Here is an 18,865-nt window from a genome sequence, read left to right as displayed (position 1 = left end):
ACTTCTAGACAAGATATAGTTGTATGTAAACATACCACTTCTAGACAAGATATAGTTGCATGTAAAAATACCATTTTTTGACAAGATATAGTTGTATGCAAAATACCACCTCTAGACAAGAAACAGTTGTATGTAAAAATACCACTTCTAGACAAGATAGAGTTGTATGTATAAATACCACTTCTAGACAAGAAACAGTTGCATGTAAAAACACCACTTCTAGACAAGAAACAGTTGTATGTATCAATACCACTTCTAGACAAGAAACAGTTGTATGTAAAAACACCACTTCTAGACAAGAAACAGTTGTATGTATAAATACCACTTCTAGACAAGAAACAGTTGCATGTAAAAATACCACTTCTAGACAAGTTGCATGTAAAAATACCACGTCTAGACAAGAAACAGTTGTATGTAAAAAATACCACTTCTAGACAAGAAACAGTTGTATGTAAAAAAAAACACTTCTAGGCAAGAAACAGTTGTATGTAAAAATACCACTACTAGACAAGAAACAGTTGTATGTATAAATACCACTTCTAGACAAGATAAAGTTGTATGCAAAATACCACTTCTAGACAAGAAACAGTTGTAGGTAATAACACCACTTCTAGACAAGAAACAGTTGTATGTAAAAATACCACTTCTAGACAAGAAACAGTTGTATGTAAACATACCACTTCTAGACAAGAAACATTTGTATGTAAAAATACCACTTCTAGACAAGAAACAGTTGTATGTAAAAAAAACACGTCTAGACAAGAAACAGTTGTATGTAAACATACCACTTCTAGACAAGATATAGTTGTATGTAAACATACCACTTCTAGACAAGATATAGTTGCATGTAAAAATACCATTTTTTGACAAGATATAGTTGTATGCAAAATACCACCTCTAGACAAGAAACAGTTGTATGTAAAAATACCACTTCTAGACAAGATAGAGTTGTATGTATAAATACCACTTCTAGACAAGAAACAGTTGCATGTAAAAACACCACTTCTAGACAAGAAACAGTTGTATGTATCAATACCACTTCTAGACAAGAAACAGTTGTATGTAAAAACACCACTTCTAGACAAGAAACAGTTGTATGTAAAAACACCACTTCTAGACAAGAAACAGTTGTATGTATAAATACCACTTCTAGACAAGAAACAGTTGCATGTAAAAACACCACTTCTAGACAAGAAACAGTTGTATGTATAAATACCACTTCTAGACAAGAAACAGTTGCATGTAAAAATACCACTTCTAGACAAGAAACAGTTGCATGTAAAAATACCACGTCTAGACAAGAAACAGTTGTATGTAAAAAATACCACTTCTAGACAAGAAACAGTTGTATGTAAAAAAAACCACTTCTAGGCAAGAAACAGTTGTATGTAAAAAATACCACTTCTAGACAAGAAACAGTTGTATGTATAAATACCACTTCTAGACAAGATATAGTTGTATGCAAAATACCACTTCTAGACAAGAAACAGTTGTAGGTAATAACACCACTTCTAGACAAGAAACATTTGTATGTAAAAATACCACTTCTAGACAAGAAACAGTTGTATGTAAAAAAAAAACACTTCTAGACAAGAAACAGTTGTATGTATAAATACCACTTCTAGACAAGAAACAGTTGTATGTAAAAATACAACTTCTACACAAGAAGCAGTTATATGTAAAAACCACTTCTAGACAAGAAACAGTTGTATGTAAAGTACCACCTCTAGATAAGAAACAGTTGTATGTAAAAAAAAAAAACAAAACACTTCTAGGCAAGAAGCAGTTGTATGTAAAAATACCACTTCTAGACAAGAAACAGTTGTATGTAAAAACACCACTTCTAGACAAGAAACAGTTGTATGTATAAATACCACTTCTAGACAAGAAACAGTTGCATGTAAAAACACCACTGTATAAATACCACTTCTAGACAAGAAACAGTTGCATGTAAAAATACCAATCCTAGACAAGAAACAGTTGTATGTAAAAAATACCACTTCTAGACAAGAAACAGTTGCATGTAAAAATACCACTTCTAGACAAGAAACAGTTGTATGTAAAAATACCACTTCTAGACAAGAAACAGTTGTATGTAAAGTACCACCTCTAGATAAGAAACAGTTGTATGTAAAAAAAAAAAAAAAACAAATCTAGACAAGAAGCAGTTATATGTAAAAACCACTTCTAGACAAGAAACAGTTGTATGTAAAAAAACCACCTCTAGATAAGAAACAGTTGTATGTAAAAAAAAAAAAAAAAAAAAAACACTTCTAGACAAGAAGCAGTTATATGTAAAAACCACTTCTAGACAAGAAACAGTTGTATGTAAAGTACCACCTCTAGATAAGAAACAGTTGTATGTAAAAACCACTTCTAGATAAGAAACAGTTGTATGTAAAAAAAAAAAAAACACTTCTAGACAAGAAGCAGTTATATGTAAAAACCACTTCTAGACAAGAAACAGTTGTATGTAAAAAAAAAAAAACACACTTCTAGACAAGAAACAGTTGTATGTAAAGTACCACCTCTAGATAAGAAACAGTTGTATGTAAAAAAAAAAAAACACTTCTAGGCAAGAAGCAGTTGTATGTAAAAATACCACTTCTAGATAAGAAACGGTTGTATGTAAACATAACACTTCGATATAAAGATTCCAGCCCAAACACAAAAGGCTTGAAAACGACAAAAAAATGTATCCATAACAGATTTAGCACCTCTCAATGCAAGTTTAGAGTTAGCCGAAAAATAAACTGAAATAGAAAATACTTTTGCTTCTGGGTGCATATACGAAATCACGAATTACATCAATAAGAAAATTGCACGTAAGTCATCTTACTTGTTCAATGTGTATGGGTTTTATGGAGTTTTTTTTAGGGAGGGGGGTCCGTATAAATATGCTTTCAAGAAAAGTCCTGAATTACCTTATTTATTCTTGTGTGAAGTCAGTTCCAGGTATCAGAAACATTGGCTGAAGTTCACGAGCAGAAAGTTATGTAGCTTGTTCTCTTCAACATTCAACATAAACGAAATCCCACGATAAATATCGGCCTATACGTCCTTCAGTGAATCCATTCGTGTTGAAACGCTCCAGTGTCAACAATAAACGTATCTCTAAGTAAACATCTGGCTCACGTTCATGCATTACTTATAGAATGTTCCGTTGTCAATATTTTGTCAATATATTGACACATTTTGTGTGTAAACATTGAATAAAATTACGATTAAGTATTATATTCTATGGTTTTTGTATTTTTACATATCTATGTAGCACTCATTGCTGACTAGAATATAATTGTTTACTACACCGTACCTAAACACTATGTAAATGTTAACAAATATTTGCCTTCATCGATTTTTCCTGACCTTAGAGCTTGTGTACTTCAGGGTTCGACGTTACTGGGAATTTAAGTTACTTAACCCTTAGAATGATGTACAAGTATAAGCCTTTGTGATCGATGTATCTAACTAGTCTTCGGTCATAGTAGATACGAAAATATAACTTTTCCTAACCTGAATGATTCCGACACTTTTTAAGAGTATTACTATCAGAAAAACAACCAAATTGGGTGTGTCTCGTTTAGCTTGATTTAAGAGATTCCAGAAATTATTAATGATTATTAAAGATTCTTGCTACTTGTACCTGAATGTGATTGTGTCTAATTTCCCAGAACGGTTCTTATTAAGAAATCAATTAAATTGCGATTTGTGACAAAATGCATGACACAGTTGTAAAAAACGGTATTTATTTATCAAACTAATAAAGCTTATAATATCAAATGCTTTATAACAACAACGTCTGTGAAAGTTTCCTATTCTATTTATAGACATATTTAGTAATTGATATGCCTTTCTATGTGTTTATTTTGTATTGAATAAGGAGCCAGTCAACGCTTTCTTTCTGTGATTTTTTGGAGGTTAATAACAACAAACAAACACACAACTGACACGTCAACAAAATCACAATTTAAACTCACATACAAACTCACTGCAGATATGATACAAGTAATTTGTCCCAAATTGATCAATTTCAATATTTCACTAGAAGAATGTTATAAATATGATATAGAAATAATAAAATGTCACTACCAACCAGCAAAATTTTGTTGTCGCTACAATTACTAAAACAAAAAAAGGGTCTTTAGGTAAAGTATGCCCTTCCGACTCGCTGGTACATATCATGGTATATACTGGTTTCTGATAAGAACCACTTGCAGAGGTGTAGTCACCTGGTTTTCATTCAACAGCAAAGTATTGCAGAAGCTTTGTAGTGAAAATATCGCTATAATCAGAAGAAATGGCCATTTTCAGAAATGTTTTCCTAAAATACAGGGAAGTTTTTTTAAACGCCTACTATGTAACACATTAAGAATGTCTTGTACATCTAATGTAACTTAAATGTAAATCTTAATGATTATCATCAGTTTTTATAAATTCAATTTTATAAATAAGGACTTCATGAAGTAATGCTACATCATTTGTTATTTACAGTAATATTGCAACTACAGTTCAGATCAAAAACAAGCATTGTAAGGACTTGGAGTTGTTATTATGCTTTAATTCAAACACCCAGCAGATTCTGAATTCCTGGCATCCTTTCTGTTGACACAAGTACGAGAAATTGTTCGATAATACCAAAGCAAACAATAAAAGCAGTTCCTTTTTTGTAAATCATAAACACACTTTGTGTGCGTTGTAATTTATTTTATAGAGTTAGTCTAAGAGAGTTTAACATTGTCGGTACTACAGCCAATTATTATTTTTATCAATACTATCGAATTAATTAATTCTCATTGTCTCCCCTGCTTTTGAAAACAACTGACTTTATATATACAACAATACAGTTTATTCATTCTTCCCTGTCTTAAGCACCTGCCATTATAAACTTACCTGTTCAAACACTTATTTTATATCAAAAGTAATGTTACTGTTTATTTCACAATGGCGAAAAAAAAACCACAAGAAATATAAACATATGCACAGAATCATAATCCGAAATTCAGTGCAATAAAACTGGAACAAAAAAGAATAAACAGAGATTTACGCGGAGACTCCTGAAAAAGAACAAGGAGATTAAGACCAGGCGTTCCAGAAGAGCAAGCGTCTTCTGTCCCATCGACGACGCCCGCCATTTTAATCCGTATCAATACAAGTAAATAATGTCCGAAGAGAAAACAAGAGCAACGGAGGCAATCGGCAAACCAATCAGCATGAAACCCGTCCAGCGCCATATCACACAAACAAATATTATCATCAATCAGACGTTTTGCCAAAACTTCGTTGTTAAATGAGATCCTATAGGACATCCAGAGGATTAGTATATGCCATATACCAGAACGACATAGTCAATGTATTTGTCTTTTCTCGTCACAGGAAGTTAGTATCAGCACAAAACAGTAAATAAAAGCACGGACTTGTGTACATTTTGGCAATAACGGACTTTTAATACATATCTTTAAAACATATATTCATACAGCATTAAAACTACCACTTGTCTATAGCAGTCAGTATAAAAGGTTCAAAATGCTACAGCTCGACTTGTGACTAGAACAATGAGACCACATTACACCGGTGCCTGTGTCACATCATTAATTGCCTGTAGAGTTCCGATGCCAATATAATCTTCTAGTACATGTGTACAATGCCCTACATGGACCCTTTCCTGACTACTTGAAAGAGCTGATTGTTCCATATGTTCCAGCAAGGACAGTGAGATGCTGACTGTTCCTAAAACAAGAACTGCTACATACGGAGTCCACTGTCTTGACCACTCGGCAGCACTGTTGCGTAAATGTGACTCACTCACAGTTTTCAAATCCAAAATGAAAACGCATCTCTTCAAACGTGCATTTGATTGTGTAAACAGTGTTTTAATTAGTTTGCGCTAATATTTGACTCTTCCGAAATTTACCCAATAATTATTTGTATTATCATAGATGTATATGTAATGTATTTTGTATAATTTTATAATAGAGATTAGTTTTAAAACATGGCGTGTGAAGCGCTTTAGAGCTGCCCTTTTTAACAATATAGAGCGCTATATACATTAATATTATTATCATTATTTCTATAACTTTGTATCCCATTCAAAACATGTTCCAACATCATAACTGTATCATCCCGTTATTGTGCCGATGACAAAGCCTTCAAATGTATACATTATACTGGTAAGACACCTCAGTTTATGGTAATTTACTAAGATACACTGTAGAAAAAAAAATAGAAACAAAATTTGCTTATGCAGCACCATAATGAATTTAGAGTTGTTTCCCTTTATTCGTAGCTTGAAACCATCCTACAATAACCCGGTAATGAGCGAGGTGAAAACTCACGACATTTATTTGAAACCTATGGTTGCGTAGTTTCCATATTTAAAACAGGGAGTTTGTATTTCTTTTGAAAAACAAAAACCCATGCACGATTTTAAAATTTCGTAGAATTTAAAAAAGAAGAAAAAGCTGATAAGGAAACTGTTACTTCCTTATGTAATTAGAACCGTTTGTTCTAATCTTAGAGAATAAAGTGTGACCATGAGTTATAAACATTCCGGGAAAGCTTTACCCAATCAAAACACAAACATTCAACGAGTCTCAACCATGAGATTCTAGATTTTATCTTTCAGTTAAAAAAAACACCACAAAAACAAACAAAAAAACACTGGTTCGAAAACCTGTAGATGTGGTTTCCTGAATTTTCAGCATTTTTCATGATATATATGTGTTCAAATAAATGTCAGAATCATTATGATACAAAAAAAACATTAGACGGTAGCATCGTATTCAGTGTCCCAAAAACTGATCACAAAGTCTATCAGAGTTCAGTGTCCCACTAACTGGTCACCAATTCTGCCAGAGTTCAGTGTCCCACAAACTGGTCATCAATTCTACCAGAGTTCAGTGTCCCACAAACTGGTCACCAATTCTACCAGAGTTCAGTGTCCTAAAAACTGGTCACCAATTCTACCAGAGCTCAGGGTCCCACTAACTTGTCACAAAGTCTATCAGAGTTCAGGGTCCCACTAACTGGTCACAAAGTCTATCGGAGTTCAGTGTCCCCCAACTGGTCGCCAATTCTACCAGAGTTCAGTGTCCCACTAACTGGTCACAAAGTCTATCAGAGTTCAGTGTCCCACTAACTGGTCACCAATTCTACCAGAGTTCAGTGTCCTACAAACTGGTCACCAATTCTACCAGAGTTCAGGGTCCCCCAAACTGGTCACCAATTTTACCAGAGTTCAGTGTCCCATTAACTGGACACAAAGTCTATCAGAGTTCAGGGTCCCACTAACTGGTCACAAAGTCTATCAGAGTTCAGTGTCCCACTTACTGGTCACAAAGTCTATCAGAATTCAGGGTCCCACTAACTGGTCACAAAGTCTATAAAAGTTCAGTGAACCCCCAAACTGGTCAAAAAGTCTACCAGAGTTCAGTGTCCTACAAACTGGTCACCAATTCTACCAGAGTTCAGTGTCCTATCAACTGATCACAAATTCTACCAGAGTTCAGGGTCCCCCAAACTGGTCATCAATTCTACCAGAGTTCAGTGTCCCACTAACTGTTCACAAAGTCTACTAGATTTCAGTGACCCACAAACTGGTCACAAAGTCTACCAGAGTTCAGTGTCCCCCAAACTGGTCACAAAGTCTACCGGAGTTCAGTGTCCCACAAACTGATCACCAATTCTATCAGAGTTCAGTGTCCCTCAAACTGGTCACCAATTCTTCCAGAGTTCAGTGTCCCACTAACTGGTCACAAAGTCTATCAGAGTTCAGGGTTCTACTAACTGGTCACAAAGTCTATCAGAGTTCAGGGTCCCACTAACTGGTCACCAATTCTACCAGAGTTCAGGGTCCCACTAACTGGTCACCAATTCTACCAGAGTTCAGTGTCCCACAAACTCATCACCAATTCTGCCAGAGTTCAGTGTCCCACAAACTGGTCATCAATTCTACCAGAGTTCAGTGTCCCACAAACTGGTCACCAATTCTACCAGAGTTCAGTGTCCCACTAACTGGTCACCAATTCTACCAGAGTTCAGTGTCCCACTAACTGGTCACCAATTCTACCAGAGTTCAGTGTCCCACAAACTGGTCACCAATTCTACCAGAGTTCAGTGTCCCACAAACTGGTCACCAATTCTACCAGAGTTCAGTGTCCCACAAACTGGTCACCAATTCTACCAGAGTTCAGTGTCCCACAAACTGGTCACCAATTCTACCAGAGTTCAGTGTCCTACAAACTGGTCACCAATTCTACCAGAGTTCAGTGTCCCACTAACTTGTCACAAAGTCTATCAGAGTTCAGGGTCCCACTAACTGGTCACAAAGTCTATCGGAGTTCAGTGTCCCCCAACTGGTCGCCAATTCTACCAGAGTTCAGTGTCCTACTAACTGGTCATAAAGTCTATCAGAGTTCAGTGTCCCACTAACTGGTCACCAATTCTACCAGAGTTCAGTGTCCTACAAACTGGTCACCAATTCTACCAGAGTTCAGTGTCCCATTAACTGGACACAAAGTCTATCAGAGTTCAGGGTCCCACTAACTGGTCACAAAGTCTATCAGAGTTCAGTGTCCCACTTACTGGTCACAAAGTCTATCAGAATTCAGGGTCCCACTAACTGGTCACAAAGTCTATAAAAGTTCAGTGAACCCCCAAACTGGTCACAAAGTCTACCAGAGTTCAGTGTCCTACAAACTGGTCACCAATTCTACCAGAGTTCAGTGTCCTATCAACTGATCACAAATTCTACCAGAGTTCAGGGTCCCCCAAACTGGTCATCAATTCTACCAGAGTTCAGTGTCCCACTAACTGTTCACAAAGTCTACTAGATTTCAGTGACCCACAAACTGGTCACAAAGTCTACCAGAGTTCAGTGTCCCCCAAACTGGTCACAAAGTCTACCGGAGTTCAGTGTCCCACAAACTGATCACCAATTCTATCAGAGTTCAGTGTCCCTCAAACTGGTCACCAATTCTACCAGAGTTCAGTGTCCCACTAACTGGTCACAAAGTCTATCAGAGTTCAGGGTTCTACTAACTGGTCACAAAGTCTATCAGAGTTCAGGGTCCCACTAACTGGTCACAAAGTCTACTGGAGTTCAGTGTCCCACAAACTCATCACCAATTCTGCCAGAGTTTAGTGTCCCACAAACTGGTCACCAATTCTACCAGAGTTCAGTGTCCCACAAACTGGTCACCAATTCTACCAGAGTTCAGTGTCCTACAAACTGATCACCAATTCTACCAGAGTTCAGTGTCCCACTAACTGGTCACCAATTCTACCAGAGTTCAGTGTCCCATTAACTGGACACAAAGTCTATCAGAGTTCAGTGTCCCACAAACTCATCACCAATTCTGCCAGAGTTCAGTGTCCCACTAACTGGTCACAAAGTCTATCAGAGTTCAGGGTTCTACTAACTGGTCACCAATTCTACCAGAGTTCAGTGTCCCACAAACTGGTCACCAATTCTACCAGAGTTCAATGTCCTACAAACTGGTCACCAATTCTACCAGAGTTCAGTGTCCCACTAACTGGTCACCAATTCTACCAGAGTTCAGTGTCCCACTAACTGGTCACAAAGTCTATCAGATTTCAGGGTCCCACTAACTGGTCACAAAGTCTATCAGAGTTCAGGGTCCCACTAACTGGTCACAAAGTCTATCAGAATTCAGGGTCCCACTAACTGGTCACAAAGTCTATCAGAATTCAGGGTCCCACTAACTGGTCAAAAGTCTATCAAAGTTCATTGTCCCCCAAACTGGTGAAAAAGTCTACCAGAGTTCAGTGTCCTACAAACTGATCACCAATTCTACCAGAGTTCAGTGTCCCACAAACTGGTCACCAATTCTACCAGAGTTCAGTGTCCCACTAACTGGTCACCAATTCTACCAGAGTTCAGTGTCCCACAAACTGGTCACCAATTCTATCAGAGTTCAGTGTCCCACAAACTGGTCACCAATTCTACCAGAGTTCAGTGTCCTACTAACTGGTCATAAAGTCTATCAGAGTTCAGTGTCCCACTAACTGGTCACAAAGTCTATCAGAATTCAGGGTCCCACTAACTGGTCACAAAGTCTATCAGAATTCAGGGTCCCACTAACTGGTCACAAAGTCTATCAGAGTTCAGTGTCCCACTAACTGGTCACCAATTCTACCAGAGTTCAGTGTCCCACTAACTGGTCACCAATTCTACCAGAGTTCAGTGTCCCACAAACTGGTCACCAATTCTACCAGAGTTCAGTGTCCCACTAACTGGTCACAAAGTCTATCAGAGTTCAGTGTCCCACTAACTGGTCACAAAGTCTATCAGAGTTCAGGGTCCCACTAACTGGTCACCAATTCTACCAGAGTTCAGTGTCCCACTAACTGGTCATCAATTCTACCAGAGTTCAGTGTCCCACAAACTGGTCACCAATTCTACCAGAGTTCAGTGTCCTAAAAACTGGTCACCAATTCTACCAGAGCTCAGGGTCCCACTAACTGGTCACCAATTCTACCAGAGTTCAGTGTCCCACAAACTGGTCACCAATTCTACCAGAGTTCAATGTCCCAATTCTACCAGAGTTCAATGTCCTGGTCACCAATTCTACCAGAGTTCAGGGTCCCACCAACTGGTCACAAAGTCTATCAGAATTCAGGGTCCCACTAACTGGTCACAAAGTCTATCAGAATTCAGGGTCCCACTAACTGGTCACAAAGTCTATCAGAGTTCAGTGTCCCACTAACTTGTCACAAAGTCTATCGGAGTTCAGTGTTCTACTAACAGATCACAAAGTCTATCAGAGTTCAGGGTCCCACTAACTGGTCACCAATTCTACCAGAGTTCAGTGTCCCCCAAACTGATCACCAATTCTACCAGAGTTCAGTGTCCCACAAACTGGTCACCAATTCTACCAGAGTTCAGTGTCCCACTACCTGGTCACAAAGTCTATCAGAGTTCAGTGTCCCACTAACTGGTCACCAATTCTACCAGAGTTCAGGGTCCCACTAACTGGTCACCAATTCTATCAGAGTTCAGTGTCCCACAAACTGGTCACCAATTCTACCAGAGTTCAGTCCCACAAACTGGTCACCAACTGAGTCACCCACTAACTGGTCACAAAGTCTACCAGAGTTCAGTGTCCCACTAACTGAGTCACCCAAACTGGTCACAAAGTCTATCAGAGTTCAGTGTCCCACTAACTGGTCACCAATTCTACCAGAGTTGAGGGTCCCACTAACTGGTCACAAAGTCTATCAGAGTTCAGAGTCCCACTGTCCCACTAACTGGTCACCAATTCTACCAGAGTTCAGTGTCCCACAAACTGGTCACCAATTCTACCAGAGTTCAGTGTCCTAAAAACTGATCACCAATTCTACCAGAGTTCAGTGTCCCACTAACTTGTCACAAAGTCTATCGGAGTTCAGTGTTCTACTAACAGATCACAAAGTCTATCAGAGTTCAGTGTCCCACTAACTGTTCACAAAGTCTACTAGATTTCAGTGACCCACAAACTGGTCACAAAGTCTACCGGAGTTCAGTGTCCCACAAACTGGTCACAAAGTCTACCAGAGTTCAGTGTCCCACAACTGGTCACCAATTCTACCAACTGTCCCACTAACTGGTCACCAATTCTACCAGAGTTCAGTGTCCCACTAACTGGTCACAAAGTCTACCAGAGTTCAGTGTCCCACAAACTGGTCACAAAGTCTACCAGAGTTCAGTGTCCCACAAACTGGTCACCAATTATACCAGAGTTCAGTGTCCTAAAAACTGATCACCAATTCTACCAGAGTTCAGTGTCCCATTAACTGGACACAAAGTCTATCAGAGTTCAGGGTCCCACCAACTGGTCACAAAGTCTATCAGAATTCAGGGTCCCACTAACTGGTCACAAAGTCTATCAGAGTTCAGTGTCCCACTAACTGGTCACCAATTCTACCAGAGTTCAGGGTCCCACTAACTGGTCACCAATTCTATCAGAGTTCAGTGTCCCACAAACTGGTCACCAATTCTACCAGAGTTCAGTGTCCTACTAACTGGTCATAAAGTCTATCAGAGTTTAAGGTCCCACTAACTGGTCACCAATTCTACCAGAGTTCAGTGTCCTACTAACTGGTCATAAAGTCTATCAGAGTTTAAGGTCCCACTAACTGGTCACCAATTATACCAGAGTTGAGGGTCCCACTAACTGGTCACAAAGTCTACCAGAGTTCAGTGTCCCCCAAACTGATCACCAATTCTACCAGAGTTCAGTGTCCCACAAACTGGTCACCAATTCTACCAGAGCTCAGTCCCATGGTCACAAATTCTAGTTCAGTGTCCCACTAACTGGTCACAAAGTCTACCTGAGTTCAGTGTCCCACTAACTGGTCACAAATTCTACCAGAGTTCAGTGTCCCACTAACTGGTCACCAATTCTACCAGAGTTCAGTGTCCCACAAACTGGTCACCAATTCTACCAGAGTTCAGTGTCCCACAAACTGATCACCAATTCTACCAGAGTTCAGTGTCCCACAAACTGGTCACCAATTCTACCAGAGTTCAGTGTCCTAAAAACTGATCACCAATTCTACCAGAGTTCAGTGTCCCACTAACTGGTCACAAAGTCTATCAGAGTTCAGGGTCCCACTAACTGGTCATCAATTCTACCAGAGTTCAGTGTCCCATTAACTGGACACAAAGTCTATCAGAGTTCAGGGTCCCACCAACTGGTCACCAATTCTACCAGAGTTCAGTGTCCTAAAAACTGATCACCAATTCTACCAGAGTTCAGTGTCCCACTAACTGGTCACAAAGTCTATCAGAGTTCAGTGTCCCACTAACTGGTCACCAATTCTACCAGAGTTCAGGGTCCCACTAACTGGTCACCAATTCTACCAGAGTTCAGTATCCCACAAACTGGTCACCAATTCTACCAGAGTTCAGTGTCCCACAAACTGGTCATCAATTCTGACAGTTCAGGGTCCCACTAACTGGTCATCAATTCTACCAGAGTTCAGTGTCCCCCAAACTGATCACCAATTCTACCAGAGTTCAGTGTCCCATTAACTGGACACAAAGTCTATCAGAGTTCAGTGTCCCACAAACTCATCACCAATTCTGCCAGAGTTCAGTGTCCCACAAACTGGTCACCAATTCTACCAGAGTTCAGTGTCCCACAAACTGGTCACCAATTCTACCAGAGTTCAGTGTCCCACTAACTTGTCACAAAGTCTATCGGAGTTCAGTGTTCTACTAACAGATCACAAAGTCTATCAGAGTTCAGGGTCCCACTAACTGGTCACCAATTCTACCAGAGTTCAGTGTCCCACTAACTGGTCACCAATTCTACCAGAGTTCAGTATCCCACAAACTGGTCACCAATTCTACCAGAGTTCAGCGTCACACTAACTGGTCAAAAAGTCTATCAGAGTTCAAGGTCCCACTAACTGGTCACCAATTCTACCAGACTGGTCACCAATTGTTCAGTCACACAATTCTACCAGAGTTCAGTGGCCCTCTATCTGGTCACCAATTCTACCAGAGTTCAGTGTCCCACTAACTGTTCACCAATTCTACCAGAGTTCAGTGTCCCACAAACTGGTCACCAATTCTAGAGTTCAGTGTCCCACCTGGAGTTACCAGAGTTCAGTCCCACTAACTGGTCACCAATTCTACCAGAGTTCAGTGTCCCACAAACTGGTCACCAATTCTACCAGAGTTCAGTGTCCCACAAACTGGTCACCAATTCTGAGTCACCAAAACTGGTCACCAATTCTACCAGAGTTCAGTGTCCCACAAACTGGTCACCAATTCTACCAGAGTTCAGTGTCCCACAAACTGATCACCAATTCTACCAGAGTTCAGTGTCCCACAAACTGGTCACCAATTCTACCAGAGTTCAGTGTCCCACAAACTGGTCACCAATTCTACCAGAGTTCAGTGTCCTACAAACTGGTCACCAATTCTGCCAGAGTTCAGTGTTCTACAAACAGGTCACAAAGTCTATCAGAGTTCAGTGTCCCCCAACTGGTCAAATTCTACCAGAGTTCAGTGTCCCACTAACTGGTCACAAAGTCTATCAGAGTTCAGTGTCCCACTAACTGGTCACCAATTCTACCAGAGTTCAGTGTCCTACAAACTGGTCACCAATTCTACCAGAGTTCAAGGTCCCCCAAACTGGTCACCAATTCTACCAGAGTTCAGTGTCCCATTAACTGGACACAAAGTCTATCAGAGTTCAGGGTCCCACTAACTGGTCACAAAGTCTATCAGAGTTCAGTGTCCCACTTACTGGTCACAAAGTCTATCAGAATTCAGGGTCCCACTAACTGGTCACAAAGTCTATCAAAGTTCAGTGAACCCCCAAACTGGTCAAAAAGTCTACCAGAGTTCAGTGTCCTATCAACTGATCACCAATTCTACCAGAGTTCAGGGTCCCCCAAACTGGTCATCAATTCTACCAGAGTTCAGTGTCCCACTAACTGTTCACAAAGTCTACTAGATTTCAGTGACCCACAAACTGGTCACAAAGTCTACCGGAGTTCAGTGTCCCACAAACTGATCACCAATTCTATCAGAGTTCAGTGTCCCCCAAACTGGTCACCAATTCTACCAGAGTTCAGTGTCCCACTAACTGGTCACAAAGTCTATCAGAGTTCAGGGTTCTACTAACTGGTCACAAAGTCTATCAGAGTTCAGGGTCCCACTAACTGGTCACAAAGTCTTTCAGAATTCAGGGTCCCACTAACTGGTCACAAAGTCTATCAGAGTTCAGTGTCCCACTAACTGGTCACCAATTCTACCAGAGTTCAGGGTCCCACTAACTGGTCACCAATTCTATCAGAGTTCAGTGTCCCACAAACTGGTCACCAATTCTACCAGAGTTCAGTGTCCTACAAACTGGTCACCAATTCTACCAGAGTTCAGGGTCCCACTAACTGGTCATCAATTCTACCAGAGTTCAGTGTCCCCCAAACTGATCACCAATTCTACCAGAGTTCAGTGTCCCACAAACTGGTCACCAATTCTACCAGAGTTCAGTGTCCTACAAACTGGTCACCAATTCTACCAGAGTTCAGTGTCCTACAAACTGGTCACCAATTCTACCAGAGTTCAGTGTCCTACAAACTGGTCACCAATTCTACCAGAGTTCAGTGTCCCACAAACTGGTCACCAATTCTACCAGAGTTCAGTGCCAGAGTTCAGTGTCCTACAAACTGATCACCAATTCTACCAGAGTTCAGTGTCCCACAAACTGGTCACCAATTCTACCAGAGTTCAGTGTCCCACAAACTGGTCACCAATTCTACCAGAGTTCAGTGTCCCACAAACTGGTCACCAATTCTACCAGAGTTCAGTGTCCCACAAACTGGTCACCAATTCTACCAGAGTTCAGTGTCCTAAAAACTGGTCACCAATTCTACCAGAGCTCAGTGTCCCACAAACTGGTCACCAATTCTACCAGAGTTCAATGTCCCACAAACTGGTCACCAATTCTACCAGAGTTCAGTGTCCCACAAACTGGTCACCAATTCTGCCAGTTTTTTTTTTTTTTTTTTGTAATTATCTTTTTATTTCCATTTTAATGTACAATACACATCATCATTATCATCATCACCACACAATCACCATCCTAATCATCATCATCATCATCCATCATCATCATCATCATCATCATCATCATCATCATAACAATTCAATATCATCCTCATCATCATCACACTTATCATCACTATAATCATCCTCATCACACCATCATTATGTATCAATCATCATTATCATCACATCACCTCCACTACCACCGCCAACTTCATCATCTCAAATCAAGATCATTGTCATCATCACCACACCCATCATCGTCATCATCATCATCATCATCATCATCATCATAATCATCATCACACCCTGATCATCATCATCATCATCATTACAAATCAAGATCATCATCACCATTTCATTATTATCATGATCCTTATCACCACCACCACCATTATACCCTCATCATCATCACAATCATAATTCTCATTCACTACATCACTATCCACACCATTTCACACCTCACAAAATTCAGTAATCTTAACAGCATACATCAACTCCAGGGAGCAGTAACCAAAGATTTCAAGAGATGGTGTATTTAATATCAGAAATGCTGACTAAAAAAAATATGTATTGCACATAATTTACTGGACAGAAAAAAACAGTGAGAAATAGGAAAAGCATTTAAGAAAAAAGATGAAAGAAATGGATGGAAGACTGAGAGGATAAGAATGGCCTTGTCAAGGGTTTGGAAACATCCTACTTTCGTATAAATATATATTATATATTTGAGGTAGAATTTATCAGAATCCGACTACATGTCAATTAACCTTTTCCATTTACTCCATTCTACATCAAACTTCTCCTTAACCGTATCGCCCTTACTAACAGCAATATATTTTTGGACTATGTAATTGTCTTTAATGGAGTTTACCAATGAGTTTATATGCAAAGAATTATGCAGACACCTCATTCTATATATGTACTGCTTCATGATAATTATAATTTCATTATCTACCATACTGATATGGGAACTTGAAAAAATTCCAAAGAAGAAAGATTTTTTATTAATTGAAAAAGGAATAAGTAATGCCTGTAATAGTATTTCAAAACTTTGTAGTAAATTCTGTACTTCATTACATAAAATACAGAGAGGTGAGCTAACCAGACCAATTCTACAGAGAAAAGAATTTGTTGTCAGAATATGATGAACTACTCTGAACTGGAACCATTGAAGTTTTGAATTTTTTGTAGTATGGAAGGGGATTTTGAAAATTTTGGCCCATTCTTCATCATTAATATCGTCAAATTCTTGATTCCATTTCAATTTACAAGATGGTGCCACATCGTTCTTAATCAAGATATCATAAAACAATTTTGTACCTCTATCTAGGTTAAAAAAGGGTTGTATGTTTACAGGAATGAATGGGTAAGCTATGTGCGATAAAGTTAAATCATATGAAGAGATAAAATCTTTTATTGAAGATATGAAGCTGTGGTACTGAAGAAAATTTGTAGCAATGTGATATTTACGTGTAAACTCATTTAAGGTATAAAAAGACACTGGAGCAACTTCTTTTAAAACATCACATATATTGATCACACCCTTCTTGTACCAATCCTTGTAAAAAATAGGTTTCCCCCCAATACATATTTTTTTGTTATAACAGAGTGGTATTTTGGAGATTAACTCATTATTTTCCAAATTATCTCTTTGCACAATGAATTTATACCATGATTTAAAAACATCTTTCCAGAACTGATTTTTACATTTACTTATACATAACTGTATATATTCACTACCGCAATTTGCCAGCAAATCAATATCAATATAGGTTTTTAAAATAGCCTGCCATTTTTCAGTGGTTTGAGATAACCTCCTTATCCAACTTAATTTTAAAGAGCTCATGAAGGCATCTATATTAACCATCTTAAGACCTCCATTGACATGGTGTTGAACAACAACATCTCGCTTAATTTTATCAGACCCCCCCCCCCCCCCCCCATTCCATAAATATTGAAATAAAATGGAATTTAATTTTTTAATAAAGTTTTCATTTGGATTTGGAAGTGAAATAAAAAGTTGATTAAACTGTGATATAAGCAAGGATTTGATGACATGAATTCTACCAATTCTACCAGAGTTCAGGGTCCCTCTAACTTATCACAAAGTCTATCAGAGTTCAGGGTCCCACTAGCTGGTCACAAAGTCTATCAGAGTTCAGTGTCCCACTAACTGGTTACTAATTCTGCCAGAGTTCAGTGTCCCACTAACTGGTCACCCATTCTGCCAGAGTTCAGGGTCCCACTAACTGGTCACCAATTCTACCAGAGTTCAGGGTCCCACTAACTGATCACCAATTCTACCAGAGTTCAGTGTCCCACAAACTGATCACCAATTCTACCAGAGTTCAGTGTCCCACAAACTGATCACCAATTCTACCAGAGTTCAGTGTCCCACTAACTGGTCACCAATTCTACCAGAGTTCAGTGTCCCACTAACTGGTCACAAATTCTACCAGAGTTCAGTGTCCCACTAACTGGTCACCAATTCTACCAGAGTTCAGTGTCCCACAAACTGATCACCAATTCTACCAGAGTTCAGTGTCCCACTAACTGGTCACCAATTCTACCAAGAGTTCAGGGTCCCACTAACTGATCACCAATTCTACCAGAGTTCAGGGTCCCCCAAACTGATCACCAATTCTACCAGAGTTCAGTGTCCCACAAACTCATCACCAATTCTGCCAGAGTTCAGTGTCCCACTAACTTGTCACAAAGTCTATCAGAGTTCAGGGTCCCACTAACTGGTCACCAATTCTACCAGAGTTCAGTGTCCCCCAAACTGATCACCAATTCTACCAGAGTTCAGTGTCCTACAAACTGATCACCAATTCTACCAGAGTTCAGTGTCCCACAAACTGATCACCAATTCTACCAGAGTTCAGTGTCCCCCAAACTGATCACCAATTCTACCAGAGTTCAGTGTCCCACTAACTGGTCACAAATTCTACCAGAGTTCAGTGTCCCACTAACTGGTCACCAATTCTGCCAGAGTTCAGTGTCCCACTAACTGGTCACCAATTCTACCAGCGTTCAGGGTCCCACTAACTGGTCACCAATTCTACCAGAGTTCAGGGTCCCACTAACTGATCACCAATTCTACCAGAGTTCAGTGTCCCACAAACTGATCACCAATTCTACCAGAGTTCAGTGTCCCACAAACTGATCACCAATTCTACCAGAGTTCAGTGTCCCACAAACTGATCACCAATTCTACCAGAGTTCAGTGTCCCCCAAACTGATCACCAATTCTACCAGAGTTCAGTGTCCCACTAACTGGTCACAAATTCTACCAGAGTTCAG

The sequence above is a fragment of the Ylistrum balloti genome, unplaced genomic scaffold (assembly GCF_031769215.1).
Source record: "Ylistrum balloti isolate Yb309-2 unplaced genomic scaffold, AGI_CSIRO_Ybal_v1 Utg370164, whole genome shotgun sequence".
NCBI classification, from domain to species: Eukaryota; Metazoa; Mollusca; class Bivalvia; order Pectinida; family Pectinidae; genus Ylistrum; species Ylistrum balloti.
Note: the sequence above shows the minus strand (reverse complement) of the source record.